Source organism: Rutilus rutilus, assembly GCF_951802725.1.
Source record: "Rutilus rutilus genome assembly, chromosome: 1".
Taxonomy (NCBI): Eukaryota; Metazoa; Chordata; class Actinopteri; order Cypriniformes; family Leuciscidae; genus Rutilus; species Rutilus rutilus.
The window spans coordinates 9,334,837-9,347,273 of record NC_140209.1 but is presented as its reverse complement, the minus strand read 5'-3'; the positions used below and the strand labels follow the sequence as shown (position 1 = coordinate 9,347,273).

At 37.0% G+C, this 12,437-nt stretch overlaps 1 pseudogene across 1 annotated transcript in view; it reads left to right on the top strand.

Annotated features, from left to right (window-relative positions):
- Positions 1-12,437, top strand: part of LOC311304049 (interferon-induced very large GTPase 1-like) — a 227,048-nt pseudogene that overhangs the window by 150,189 nt on the left and 64,422 nt on the right. The gene's annotated exons all lie outside the window — the stretch shown is intronic.

Sequence of the window (12,437 nt, the reverse complement as noted above, 5' to 3'; positions counted from 1 at the left end):
CAAAATCAGTAAGAATAATAGGAGGCGGCAAGAAACAATGCAAAAACGCAAAAACGCAAACTGCCAATGAAAGTGATTTATTATACAACAAAGAAAAGAAACCATTAAACTATAAAGTAGATTGACAAAAGTATAAATTATGTAAGCCACAACCAGTATGTACAAATTTACAATAAAGAGGAAAATAAACCAGAGAAAAGAAAAACTAAACAAATCAACCCAAAAGAAAGGAGACTCTAGTGACGCCAAAGAAAAGAAAGAAACAAAAACAAACAATCCTACCTCATTTAAACCTTTAACCTAACTAAAGAAAAGAAAAGAAAGTAATGAAATCTTCAGCGTCAAACGCCGTAAACTTCCCTACTCTCAGCTACCAAAACAAAACATACAATGGGTGGCGTTCACCTCTTACCTGGGGTTTCTATACACAGAGTTACCTAAATGTTGCACAATGGAAGTCGTACGACATCTTCCCTATCCTCCTTCCTCTTGGTAAAGAGTAAACATCAGAGAGCGTAAGCTCAGCAAATATCAAAAGAGCAACGCCATCCAAGTAAAAGAAAATCAAACAAAATAGTAAATCAAAAGGTAACAACAAAACAACAGATGTTGGCATAAGCAAATAACAAATAAAGCAAGTCAAAAAGCGAGTCAAAAACCAAGTACAATGACAGCAAAAACAGAACACAAAAGGCAGTCCATTCACTCCTTTCCAGCTTCCTTTTATCTGCCAGCGGGAACGTTACTGGCAGCGGATAGGCCGACGTCACATCTCTTAATGATGATTGACAGCCTCGTGAGCCAATCGGCAGTCAAGGAAGACGGCCTAAGAAATTGACAGGGAAAAGGAGAGAGAGCAGGAGAGAAAACAAACACAGGTACTCCCACAAGACACCTATGAACGTAACACTCACTATAGCAAAACCGTTTGAGATGTTTAATATCCGTTCACAATTTAGCATCTTTAATGTATTTTCATCATGTTGAAAAAGTTTGGTGTGAATAAAATAAACAACTTAGGAGGAGTAGCTAAAAACTCAGAGTCTGAAATATCCAAAAAATCCACATTCAAACCAAAATATCTGACTTCCTGTAGGTCGGAGCTAATGACTGTAAATGAGAAAGTTGTCCGACTCCATGAGAACAATAAACGTACCAAGTTTGTCCCACATTTGTTAAAAGCATTTTGAAAGTGTCACACTTCCTGCTGCCAGTTGGTGGCGCTATAACTTTGACTCACAATAGTCACATTCATGTGATTGGCCTCTTACAACGAACACACTACTGAAGTTTCACCAAGATCAGTTAATGTATGTTGAAGTTATAATACACTTCCTGTGTCCCTTATTCGCCATAAATTAGTTTCCTCGCCATGGCCAAAGCGTTCGAGATATCAAAAATCTGTCCGCAATTTAGCATCCTCAATGTCTTCATGTTGACCGAGTTTGGTGGCGATCGGATGAATTTCTTAGGAGGGGTATTTCAAATTCCACAGCAAGCGTTTTCCAAACAACCCATAATAGCCGACTTCCTGTTGGGCTGGCGTAAAACTTGACCAAGGGAAAGTTGTTTGGCCCGATGAGATCTATATGTGTACTGAGTTTCATATTAATGGCCGCGGGTTCTGAGTGCAAAGTTTCAAGAGTTTTTGAGCATGTTAAGGGCCCCAAAAGTGCCCGAAAGTTTGAAAGAAAAATAATAATAAAGAATCCTAAGGAAAACAATAGGGCCTTCGCCCTTTCAGGGCTTGGGCCCTAATAACATAAAACAGTTATTTTAAAGTGTAATAATATTTAACAATATTACAGTTTTTACTGTATCTTTGATCAAATAAATGCAGCCTTCATGAGCAGAAGAGACGTATTTTAAGAACTTTAGAACTGACCCCAAAAAAACAAAAAAAGCATTTGCTACCTCTCTATATCAGATCCCAAGACAGTTAATTAGTAATTATTTAAAATTGGACAAGTGACCTATTGAGAGAAGACTATGACAATTTTCTACAAAAAACTTCAAGTTCAGGTAGACATGCTTACCAGGCTTGACACAGTTTATTGGCGGGGTTCCAGTATCTCCTGCCCCTTACTGTCCACACACCAGAAGTAACCTGTGGACGACCAGCACTGCCGAGGCCTGTACTGACCCTCCTCATCACACTGAGGGATGAAGTTTCCTTTCCTAACTCTCTCTGCTGCTTCTCTCTGCTGCTCACACTGGGTCTTGGGACGACCTTCAAGGTAAACGTACCAGAGATTATAGAATTTACTTGGAGGGTTAGTTCTCCAAAAAAATTAAATTCTGTCATCAATAAGTCACCCTCATGTTGTTCCAAAACTTTCGTTCAACTTCGGAACAACCAATGAGGTTCATTCGACTCACAATATTTATATCCATGAGATCGGCCTCATACACACACATATATATATATATATAAAAGACAGAAAATATTACTTGACTTACCTTGTGATTTTATGATACACTCAAAATATTCCACAACAAATCCTTTAAATTTAATGTAAAAATAAAAACGAAAGTAAGCAGTGTTGGGCTGACGTAACCCTCTCATTAGAATCAAAATATTTCAACATTTGCACTCAATGTATTTGTATGCTAAACTATTCTTTATTATTGGCTTTGTACTTCACTCGTGTTCCAATATCGACGGAAAAAATCATCCTCTTCACACGCGCAAAAATGTGCTTGGAAAAATCACAGTGGAGTGGTGCGTACTGTGGATGTACGAATTGTACTACTGACTATTTAAACAGAGCAGTGTAATTTTTATATGTTAGGTTTACTATTTTATTATTATATTTTATTAAGGCTATTCCATAGGAATTCATTGAAAATGCTCGCTCTACTCAGCACCATTATTAAAGTCTGTGCAGACGTCTGTATTTTACTTTAAGTTAGTAATTTAAAAGCCCTCAGCGGTGTCACACGTCGATTAACCGGTGGGAAAATTTTCCCACAGTCACATCCCTAATATATTTATATATAAATACAATAGGCCTACCTGAAAGAGAATTTAGCTTGCCCGACCAGAGTAGCCTGATTAGAACGTCAATGACAAAAAAATAACTTGGGAATCACTAAAACGAGAGATTATTCTAATTTTATTACATTAATTTCAAGTTGCAATCAACAGTTGATAATAAATGTATTACTGATCAATGTTAACAAGGTTGCGCTGCTGAGGCTCGTGCAGCTTCTCCAGGAGAAATGTAAACAAATGAGCGCAGCGCACAAAAAAGAAACCCAGTTAACAACATACTGACTATAAAAATTACAAATATGGAGTTTTTATATATTTTATAACATATGATAGAGTTAAGCAACCTCACTTGACGAGTAGGCTACTGTTTCCTGAATACAATCACGATTGAAACTGTGACATTGATTTCATACAACAGGTTAATAAACAGTTACAATTAAGTCACTTACAGTTTTAGATGCAATATTGACAGTTTTTGTTCTGTTTCAGCAGCAAAAATAGTTAAACAAAAATCACAGCAGAACCATCGCGCATCTCACAGCAACTTGTTTTCTCATTACTGAATGATTCAGCATTTTGAACAAATCAGTTGACTCAAAGATTCAATGATCAATCCATAAACATCTGTCTCAATCATGAATTAGTCATTCGAACGAATCGTTTGAACAAATTAATCAATGACTCGCTCATTAAGACGGTCGCCTGGCGACACCTAATGGCGGTTTAGTGTTATGTTTAAAAGTATCATTCTTTCCAATGTGTGTGCACCATTATCAATGTCCGTGCGGACGTCCGTGTTTTACTTTCACTTTTATATTAGCGATTTAAAAGCACCCGCTCGTGTCACACATCGATTAACCAATGGGAAAATATCCTCACCGTCATATATCTAATAAATTCATATTTAAATACAATATAGGCCTACCTAGTAAAAAGTTTTATATACTATTTTGATATCCTTTTGGACACAATATGGCAGAATAGCCCTATATTTGCTTTTTTGTTGACCCAAATAGCACTAAATAGCCTGTTTTTAACTTTTTCATACTTCTTGAATTGCAAAAACAGAATAAAATGGGTTTAGTTCTAATATTTGTATAATTTTATATAAAAATAAATGGTGTATAATTACATTTTTAGAAGATAGGAGACGTTTCCTGCTTCCTTTTTGACATTAATTTAATCCTTCGCCATGCAAAACCGTTTGAGATATTCAATATCCGTTTACAATTTAGCATCATTCATATATTTGTATCATGTTGAAAAAGTTTGGTGGGAATAAAATAAACCTTTTAGGAGGAGTAACTAAAAACTCAGAGGCTGATTTTGCAAAAAATCCATATTCAGACCAAAATATCTGACTTCCTGTTGGTCGGAGCTAATAACTGTAAATTAGAAAGTTGTCCGGCTCGATGAGACCAATATGCGTACCAAGTTTTGTGATTCTATGTAAAACTAAGCCCCCATTTTTGACTAAAGGTGGCGCTACTGAGCCCCTCACCATGCCCGTTTCTGAAACTTTGCACATGTCTACTGGCTAATAAATGTGATGTGTCTGTCGAGTTTCATCCAATTTCAAGCATGCTAAGAGTCTCAAAAGCATCCAAAAAGAATATTAAAGTTTGATGCGTTGCCACGGCAACAGTATCTAAGATATCAATAATCCTTTCACAGGTCTACATCTGCCGTGTGTCTACATTATACACATAAAGTTTGAAGCAAATCGGGTAAATATAAGAGGGTGATTTCAAAGTATTTCACACTTCCTGCTGCCAGTTGGTGGCGCTATAACTTTGACTCACAATAGTCATATCCATGTGATCGGCCTCTTACAATGAACACACTGCTGAAGTTTCATCAAGATCAGTTAATGTATGCTGAAGTTATAACACATTTCCTGTCTCCATTTTCTCGCCATAAATTCGTTTCCTCGCCACAGCCAAACTGTTTGAGATATCCAAAATCTATAGTTACACTAAAGGCACCGGGGTGGCGGTGTCACCGGCTTATATATATATATATATATATATATATATATATATATATATTTGGACCCCGTTCAAGGGGGCGCTGTCGAGCCCCCCTGCCACGCCCAGGTACCAGCTTCAGTCCGGCCCTGATGGCCACGGGTTCTGACCTGTGTGCAAAGTTTCAAGAGTTTTCGAGCATGTTAAGGGCCCCAAAAGTGCCCGAGAAGCAGAAAAAAATAATAATAACAAATAATCCTAACGAAAACTATAGGGCCTTCGCCCTTTCAGGGCTTGGGACATAATAAATATACTATAGATTTAATATGCGTATTTGTTTATTGTCAACAAATACAAATACAAATATAAAATACATTCATAAGAATCAATAACGTTAGCTGATATAATTGTTGTTGTTTTATCGTCTAAATGTCATCATAATAATTAAGAAACAAACTCAGGTTTACTTTAGTGCACATACTCTATTAGATCATTCTTCTGATTAGTCATTACAGAGTCCCAGGTGTGCTATAGTTCATGTTAAAATAACAGTAATGATGTGAAACGTGGAATAACTCTTAACTGAAGCAGTCAAAGCTATGAGAAGACAGAGAGACAGGTAGACAGTCCAGGCCGCCATTGTTTCTCTGAATACTGAAACAGAAATATACAGAATTAATTATTACAAAGTTTTGTATTTTTGTGACACGAACCAGTTCAGTAGATCAATGTCAACGTCTGGATATTGTGTTGTTGAGCGGAGCCCTGGTTCATCTTTTTATTTTATTTAATTTATATATATATATATATATATATATTTTTTTTTTTTTTTTTTTTTTTTTTTATTAGATATAAAGAAACACAAGTTAACAAATATAAAATTATCAACATGAAAACACGAAACGGAACATACACCAGAGGAGAGGAGAAGAAAAAATAAAATAAAGAATGGTTCATCTTTTTATATACTGGAGGGGAGTGTGTTCATCAGCATCATCCATCACATACTCTTCCTGTGCAAACACTGTTTTTGTATAGTTTGTTCTATGTGTATTTTATGTGTGTTCTTGGTATGTATACAGAATAAATGAATAGATATTATTCATCTATTCTGTAATTGCATCAGTGTGCATGTTTTATGTACATGGTTTATTACTCACACTCTTCATAAGATGCTCTTTGTTCACCTGGAATGAATGGAGGATTGTTGCTGTCATCAGCAAATATGTACAAATATTTACACTGTAAAACCTTGCAGTAAAAAAACGGCCAAATTCTGACCATAACATATCATTTTCCATTAAGACTGTACTGAGATCAATGAACCGTAGATACCGTAGAAAACAATGAATTCTGGGTAATATTTGTTGTTTTCAAGAAAGTAGCCTACTGGAATATACTGTGAATGGTAAGACCTTTGAATACTGTTCCTTCATTAATGAATAACTACACAGCAACAAATGAGTAATACACTATTAACATTCTAATAACTCTGCTGAATGTGGTAGGTCACTATTAGCTAACAAAGATGGTCAGGTGATACATCACTCATCATCATCATAAAGGAAAATTGACTAATGTGATCAAAAGTGGTTGCTTGTTATTAATAGATTTTAAGCAGCAATGCTTTCTTGCCAGATATCAAACATTCTGAATTTAATTAATTATTTCATAAAAAAAGAAAAAAACTTTAGATACACACACAAACATCAAGAATCAGCATATGAATCTCAATACATATAATGCTGCTGTAATTATTTATCTGTAGTGGTTGATGAAGATGAGGGTCATTAGTGTTTGTTTTTGTGTTATTTATGTTTTATACATGTCATATTGTGAGAAATAACAGTATTAAGGCCCGTTCACACCAAGAAACAGGAATACAGCTTTCCTGAAGCTCAAACAGCAGAGCGTTGGCACTTGCAACACCAAAGTCACGGGTTCGATTCTCAGGGAAAGCAAGAACTGATAAGAATGTAAATGTACCTTGAAATGCAATGTAAGCATCTGCCAAATGCATATATATATATTATGTTATATAACCACACAGTTAAGGCAGTCAGAGTAAAGGCCATTGCACACTGATTCCGAAATTTTCGTATGCGTTTTTTCGTGTTCGTCAGCAGTAAAATTCGTCACGCACAGAAACCTTGCACACTGAGTCCGATGCGTATTTATTAAACCTTTGCGGAAAAAAAACGCAAAAAATACTAAATGGATTCGTCAAGCAGTGAGGATGAATTTGTTGCCCTCTTTCTTCTTAAAAAGAGAAAAAGAAAGAGGAAATATTGGGTCCATCCAATCCTGAGATTGCGCCGAGAGGAAGGAGAGTTTCACCTCCTTATCAAGGAGTTGCGAAATTATACCGAGCGATTCAAAATTTACCTCAGAATGTGAGTGGAACAGTTTGATGCTTTGCTAGCGATACTGGAGCCACATATTAAAAAGAAGACCACCAATTTCTGTGAACCAATCGATCCTGAACAGAAACTGGCAGTATGTCTATGGACAGACACACACACACACACACGCGTGCGCGGCCGGCAGAAGCGCTGGGCAGACAGAACAGCTGTATACAGGTTATATTTTATTCAGTGTCTTTGTAATCCGCATTTTGTTTTTCATACAGTAGGCTACTTGTGCTGCGAGACGAAGTGTATCAACTTGTCAGACGTCATTCTGGATTTTGTCGTTCGCTTGTACGGTGGCTCTGAATTTTCAAAAAACCTCACAAAACACTGGCTGTGGATGCGAAAAACGCAGAAAATCGAACCCAATCCGAATTTTTTTTTTACGGACGAAAGTTTCGTAGACAGTGTGCAAGCGTGATTGACATAACGTGAGGTCGAATTTTTTTTTTAACGTGCGAAAATTTCGGATGCGAATTTCGGACTCAGTGTGCAATGGCCTTAAATCTAAAGTTAAAAAGTCAAGGGTCAAGAGCCCAACTAAAGCAAACAGTCATCTCCATAATGGTAACTTCAAACTTTATTATTTTCAATAAAACATCAACGTCTGAACCTCTGGTAATTCTCAATAATTAGATTACAGGAAACCACAGCTGGCAGGATTTTATTTTTAATTTTTTATATAAAAGTTCAGTTCAATGTTCAATGCCATAAAACCTAAAATATTACTACCGTATTTTTTACGGTAAAGCACTTGTAAGCTGCTAGTTTTTTACCGTAAACTTTAGTTCAGTGCCGTAAAAGTACAAAAAAATTCTACCGTATTTTTTACGGTAAAGTACTGGCAACCACAGCTGCCAGTTTTTTTCCGTAATATTTAGATCACTGCCGTAAAACCTAAAATATTACTACTGTATTTTTTACGGTAAATCGCTTTCAACCAGCTGCCAGTTTTTTACCGTAAACTTTAGTTCAATGCCGTAAAACATAAATATTTATACCATATTTTTTACGGTAAAGTACTGGCAACCAGCTGGCAGTTTTTCACCGTATTTTTAGTTCGATGATGTAAAACTTTGTAAAATTAGTAAACATTTGCTACCGTATTTTTTACGGTAAGGTACGGTAAATGCAACGGTAAGTTTTTTTTTTACAGTGTACTTCCAAAATCCGTACATTTATTGAAATGTCCCGTGAGAGCTATTACAGTTTTCACTGTATATAGTAAGGGTACATACCGTTAAGGAATTAAAAATTTTTTTCCGTTGCTTTTTTACAGTTTTTTACAGTTAAAATTACGAACATTTTTTACAGTGTACTTAAATAGCCCTTTAAATAAAACATGACACTCCCATTGATAGTCTCAGGATGCCTCACTGTTGGCACGACACAGGACTTATGGTAGCGTTCACCTTTTCTTCTCTGGACATTCGATTTTCCAGATGTTCTAATCAGATACATTAACTTTGCACCAGTCTTCTGCTGTCCAATTCTTGTACTTCCTGCAGAATTGCAGCCAATATTTGATGTTTTTATTGGAGAGAAGTGGCTTCTTTGCTGCCCTTCTTGACACCAGGTTGTTGTCCAAAAGTCTTGGCCTCGCTGTGTGCAGATGCTCTCACACCCACCTGCTGCCAATATTGAGCAGTTCTGCACTGGTGGTGACACAATTCCCTAGCTGATTCCTCAGGAGGAGAAGTTCCTGGTACTTACTGGACACTCTGGGACATCCTAAAGCCTTCTTCACTGCAGCCGAACCTCTATTCTTGAAGCTCTTGATGATCTGGTAAATGGAGGCCATTTTGATGCAAAGATGATCCTCCATCTTTCTTTGGAGGAAACCATTGCTAACAGAAGAACACAATGATTGAAAGCACTTCTTCCTTCCTTATAGCAATCATGTGCTGATGATATGATTAGTAAAATGATGTTAGCTGGTAATTTGGTGCCAAGGACAAAAACAGTAAAATTTGGGGTTTTGTGATAAAGCTTTTTGAAATGATGTAAAATGCCTCTGATCACTCTGCACAATAATCTAGAAAAATGTGAATCAACATCATAACAACTGAAGCAGCAAAAATTTCAAATTTGGCCACAGCTGTACCCTGTCATTCAAGTGGGAAGTGTCCGGTCGAACAAGGTGATGTTGGTGGCGCATCCGCTGTTCAGCTCCCGCAAAAGGTCCACGTACTCGTAGGAGATGCCCTGTTGTTGTAGGGTGAGCAGTACGGCATTGATCTCTATGTTGTCGAAGGCTTTCTCGTAGTCTACGAAGGCCAGTACCAAGGGCATCTTGTACTTCCGGCAGCATTCAAGCAGTTGGTTCAGCACGTGGATGTGGTCCATTGTGCTGTAGCCAGACCGGAAGCCGGCCTGTTCGGGTGGCTGTTGTTCGTCCAACTGCCTGGCTAGTCGGTTGTACAGCACCTTGGTGAAAACCTTGTACACGGTCGGCAGGAGCCAGATTGGCCGATAATTCCTCAGCTGTTCGCGGTCACCCTTCTTGTACAACAGCGCTGTCTTGGCCGTCTTCCATTGATCTGGTGTTCTTCTCTGCGCCATGTAGCGGCTGAAACGGCTGGCCAATGCTGCCCAAAGCATCGGTCCACCCTCTTTGAGCAGCTCGGCCTCGATTCCGTCCAGCCCTGGCGCCCGGTCTTTCTGGATGTTCTGGATCGCATGCCTGACCTCATTGGTCAACACTGACGGGATGGCTGGTATGGCATCGTCCTGCATTTCGGGTGGGTCGACTGATGTCTTGCTGGCGAACAGGTCCGTATAGAACCCCAAAAAAACCCCAAAAAACTTTGCTAAGAGGTCATTTTCAATTGAGAAAGAGCATAAAGAGAGAGCTCACAAACCACAAAGAGAAATGGTTTATAAGGCTTCTGTGGAAGCTTTCATACATTTGCTCATCCCCTATATTATGTTTTCCCCTCCCCCACGGAACAAAATATCAAAGTTCTTGCAAGAATTATGTTTTCCCTTCCCTGGAAATATATAATTGGCACTGGAAATATCTAATTTCTTGTGAGAATTATGATTCCCCCCTTCATATATCGTGTGAACTATCAGTGGTTCTCGCAATACTTCAAGTAGGCCTATATGGTAATGTCAGGTTAGGGCCCTAAAGCAGAGTGAAGGTTTTTGAAGATCATAAAATCTCAACTTATAATGACCTCAATATCATCCAAAATAAATGTGGGATTTGTGCCTAATCACCAATGTGTGAACAACAAAAAAATTGATATTTCTTATATGTTTTATACAGCAAAATGAGCCTGGGGTTAAATTGACCCCAAAGAACACCGATGCTACAAAAGTATGTACAGAACATTGAAAACCTATCATCATGTTAATTTTATGTTTACCCAGTTGTCCCCATTAAATTAGGAAAAGTCTTTAAATATGAAGCAAATTTTTTTTTTTTTAAGTATGTATTTAGAGACGTTAAACACTGAATGGGGTCAAATTGACCCCAAAGGTAATAGGAGGGTTAAGCTGAGGATCGCAGAACATAAGGCTGCTATCAGAAACAATAACCTTGACTATGCCATTGCTAAACATTATACAGAGAAGAACCATAGTCCAGCTGCCTCCCCCGAGGTTAGTTGGCATTGAGAGGGTATTGCCAAACCCTAGAGGAGGTCACATCATTAAACTGCTCTTGAGAAGAGAAGCTTTTTGGATAAATGAACTGTCTTCTGTTGAACCCTCTGGTGTGAACGAATCACAGGATTTTAGCTGTTTTCTATAAATGTGGGTTATAGGGTATTGACTATTAGCCTCACTGCAGTGCATGTAACATTGTGGACATATTGATGATGTATGTCTGTAATGTGTATATATTTATTTTTCTAAAAAACGTTTTGCTCTTGTTAGGCTTTTGATGATGATAATTATGTATATTTGATGATTACAAATATGTATATATGTGACCCTGGATCACAAAAGTCTTATGTTGCACAGGTATATTTGTGGCAATAGCCAACAAAACATTGTATGGGTCAAAATGATAGTTTTTTCTTTTATGCCAAAAATCATTAGGATATTACTGTAAATAAAGATCATGTTCCATGAAGATATTTTGTACATTTCCCACTTTAAATATATAAAACATTTATTTGTGTGAATGAATGCAGCACTATATAGAATATAGTATATAGCCAATAGAAATGGACAACTTTAAAGGCGATTATCTCAATATTTCACCCTCAGATTCCCGATTTTCAAAATGTTGTATCTCGGCCAAATATTGTCCTATCCTAACAAACCATACATCAATGGAAATATTATTTATTCAGCTTTCAGATGATGTATAAATCTCAATAATAATAAAAACTACACATAAGACTGGTTTTGTGGTCCAGGGTCACATATTGTGTTGATTTATTTGAGGATGTGAATTATATTTTCTTAATTGGGTATTTATGGGAATGTGTTGGATATTGGCATTTAATATATTGGCATATTATGACTTTAAGAACACCTGAGAGCTCAGACCATTAACTGAGCGAACCTGAGGACGCTATATGCGAAACGCATTGCTCGCTTTGAATAAATAAAAGAGTAAGGTCAATAGTGTGCAGTAGAGTGTTTTTAATTTTTGTCTTTTAAATCCGTTCCTGCCATCTACCTGCACCTATCAGGCTGTGCATGGACAACGTGATCTCATAAGAATATGCGTGTATTTTTACGTAAAGTGTAGTTCTATTACACGCGTACATTTACTTACGTTTTATACACACAAATGTATAATACTGACGTATTTACAACACTAAAACATAAATATTTAGTATTGACAGCACAAAAGCGTAAATTATTTACGTAAGAAGAACTCTAATGACGTTCAAATTTGTACGCATAGGCATTATGCATATTTCAAATCGTTGCATTAATGTTTTGACTCTATTGCATTCAATTGTCTTATCAATTACATTTTCAGTCACATTTATTAAATGCAGTTTACTCAAGAAATAATAACATTTTGCGCCTTCTGCTGCAAACTCGTTTCGGAGGATTAGCCTACATGGTGTTAAACAAGACTACACGTTAAAACCTTAAAAA